Consider the following 3,888-nt stretch of genomic DNA (forward strand, 5'->3'; position numbering starts at 1 on the left):
GGGGTGTGGGGGGGTGGGGGAGGGGGTTTGCTGTTGTTTTGACTTGTGAGAGAGTAGGAGTTTGATTGGGTGGCACATTGTGGGGTTCACAATTTAGGGTTTTTTATTGGGTCGGTTTGGCCCTTAGGTTTTAGGCTTTCTTCTTTAAAGTCCCTGTGGTTTTTAAGGTTGTTATTGTAAACTATGTTATTTATATTATATATTGATTATAGCCAATTTTTTGATTGATGACATTTCAAATATTTTTTTCTCAAGATCAAAGTTAAGAAAGCGGGCTCTCATTGATTAATCTAACAGGCTTGGTCCTACTCATTCATAAATAAAGTATCAAGCTCATAGTTTATTTATTTATATTACTATGGCAACAAGAATAAGCGTATTTCTTACATCATGCGTGTTTCTGATATCATATGATACGTCATATCCAAAAGTTACCAAAAAACTCCTCATAATCGATGACGACTTGGTAGCAGCAGCTAAAAAGGAATCCTCATAATTCGATTTGATTGGCCCGACTCTTTCAATCTACCATAACTTCTTCAAAATAAATCTAAATTACAATCCATTTTTTCTCTTGTTATTTAGCTAACTCACATAATTTTATAACGATATATCACAAGTTGCAACCACTTCTAAAATTCATTCCCCAAATCTATAAATGGAGGGTATTGTGCTACCATAATGGGCATCAAGTTCACTCACTCTTACTCTCATTTTCACTCGGTTTGGCAGCAAGCTTCTTGCGTATGTTTTGCACTCCGCACTCTTATCATAACTTCATCTCCATGTCTCATCACTCTAATTCGATTATTACACTATTTTTCTCACATTGCCAGTTTTCTAATTATTATATTAGATAATCAATTACTGACTTAAGTATTAGAGTGTTAACCCATATTTTGCATGTTAGTTTTTCGTTGATCTTAGGATTTCATAGAAGATCCTTCGATCATTATGATATTGTTTGGACCCCAATATGCATCATTGATGTCGTCTGTGGGACCATTTAAAGGCATGGAGAAATGGCTAAGTCAGACATCGGAGGCAAGAATGGTTCTTTTAAGGGAAACATTTCCCTCCCTGTTGTATCAGGATCTACAATTCCACCTATTGAACATACGCTGGGGGATCTCAATACCCCCCCTCTTGCTCTTGATTCGGTAGCTCTACCTATTGCCAACTCGCTTTTCTATGAGCAGCTCTGCCAATTCACAGTGGAAACCATCAACTTAACCTCCGAGACTCTCTTATTAGTAGAGCAGGAAAATCATCCCAGCATGAGAATCTTAGCATTCAAAGAGATCGAAAAACTGACAAGCCAACTCCCGTTGTACCCTAAAAGAGAAAACTACACTAATTGATCCCGCCAGCAAAGAGGGGGCCAACCAAGAACCTTTAGAAATTTGGCTTTCTCTCAAGTAGGAAGTTGTGAAACTCTTCCAAAAGGTACGAAAAGAGGCTCCGCTACTAGAGCTCGATATTCCTTTCAGCGCATACATAATAGCAGAAGAGCTCTCTGCTCACTTCAAGGTGCCTCCACAGCTACCCGCTTATAATGGCACTACGGACCCTACTAAGCACATCTATAAGTTTGAAAATGCAGCCCTACAACATATGTATATTGATGGTATTATATGCCCTGTATTTCTTACTACATTAATTGACACTGCCTAGTAATGGTTCGACTAGCACCCAACTAGATCAAACAGTCTTTTATAGAGTTTATTTCTCTTTTTCTATATCAGTTCTCTAGTAGCGTATCGAAAATCAGCATTTAAATTCTTTATCCAACAGCCCCTGTTCAAAGTTGCATTTTCAGCTGGAAACATGACAAGACACCTCCTAAATATGGCAGAGGCGGAGAAAGGAGAGAGGCGAAGGTGGAGAGAGAGACAGAGAGAGAGAGAAGGAGAGAGAAAAGGAGTGGCTGGTGGTGGTGGGGCAGACATCGGGGGGCGCTAAACGAGAGGGAGAGGGAGATAAGAGAAAGTGAGAGGGAGGAGAAGGGGAAAAATCAGCCAAGTATGGCTTATATTTATAATGTTTTACGGTTCCAAAAGCTGTTACAACGAGAGTTACAATTTGAAAAGCCGTTACAAAAGGAATTTCAAACATATAGCCGTGTAAAAAGCTGTTACAAAAATAATTCCAAGATAATTAGCAAAACATGGTGATAGGAATAAAGGTAAGGAACTTATGATCTATAATCCTTTTAATGCCTTAATGTTTGATGACGATGTTGCAGAAAGCTCGACTAGGGGTCCTAAGTAATGCAGCCGCCTACATGGTGACACATGATGAATGCAGCTGTGTGGAACGTTTAGGGACTGAATTGTTGGGATCACTCGGTAGCAGTTCAGATCTCGTTAGAGAATATATGTTACAATTAATTAGCCTTCTAGAGACTAGAGTTACTCCTATTAATTATTCTCGTGTTCAGTATAGTGTGTTACCTTGTTGGAAATGGTTTATTGATCAGTTGGGACCAGGCAATCGTATTTGGATTTCTTGGGATGATGATTATCTTTATGTGGATATATTGCATGTGGGGACTGGGTTTATACATTGTCGGATTTTTATTAGAACGTTCCATGACCATGTTCTTACTACTATTAGGTATGGAACTAATGATGTGAGTACGCGAATGGAATTGTGGCATTCGCTTGGATTACTGGCAACTAATATTGCAAATGAACCATGGTTAGTTGGGGGCGACTTTAATGCAGTGCTTGACATGAGCGAGGTATGTGGAGCTTCTAGAGAGATCCAAGTTGCCATGGAAGACTTTTGAGGTTACATTGCTGATACGGGGCTAATTGTGATGCCAATGCAAGGGGAACTGTTTATTTGGCACAACTAGAGCCAGGACAATAGGAGTTTTTGGAAAAGACTTGATCGTATGTTGATTAATGATCAATGGATGGATACGTGGCCATATACCCATTATTTGAGCCTCAATCCTCTTATATCTAACCATTCTCCACTGGTTTTATGAGGAGACTCACCACCTCAACAAGTAAATATGTTCCAATTCGATAACTATCTTGCTCAGTCTCCTGGTTTTCTTAATTTTGTACAGAGTGTTTGGAGGCACAATACTGTTGGTACAGTGATGTATGCAGTTACAAGAAAATTTAAGGGTCTCAAACTGGTTTTTAGGTAGCAAAGGAGGAATAAGGGGGATCTTTCACTTAATGTGAAGTTGGATAAGGAGTTTCTAGAGATAGCACAAAGCCCCTTGATGACGGACCACCAGAACAGTCTCCTCTTAAAGGTGGAGTATTGCTATCGGTTAGTGTTTATGAAGGAAACGAAGCTATAACAAATTATGCTTCAATAGAGGGCAAAAATTCAATGGTTTAAAAGGGGTGATCAATGCACAAGAGTATTCTTTCGCGAGGCTGCCAAATGAAGAGCCTTTAAATGAATATTTCAAATACAGGATGAGGGTGATCAGACACTTACGAATCAAATGGAGGTCGTTAATGAATTTTTAGCCTTCTATCAAGGATTATTAGGGGGCGACAGACGGAACCGGTATATTGATTTGAGATTTCTTCGCTCGTGGGCAAGGTATATTTTCACTAATGAGGATTCCTTGGCTCTCCTTAAAGTAGTGACTTCTTTGGAGGTGAAGATGGCATTTTTTGACATAGCAGAAGACAAATTGCCAGGACCGGATGGTTTTTCTTCTGGATTCTACAAGGCCGCATGGCCTGTTGTGGGGCATGAAATCACAAGAGCAATAGTGGATTTCTTTGCCACTGGAAAGTTGTTGAGGCAAGTTTACACCACACTCCTTGTACTCATCCCTAAGGTACAAGCTCCTACACTTGTGGCTGATTTTAGACCCAAATCTTGTTGTAATGTTATATATAAGGTGATAAC

This window comes from Sesamum indicum, linkage group LG3 (genome assembly GCF_000512975.1).
Source record: "Sesamum indicum cultivar Zhongzhi No. 13 linkage group LG3, S_indicum_v1.0, whole genome shotgun sequence".
Classification (NCBI taxonomy): Eukaryota; Viridiplantae; Streptophyta; class Magnoliopsida; order Lamiales; family Pedaliaceae; genus Sesamum; species Sesamum indicum.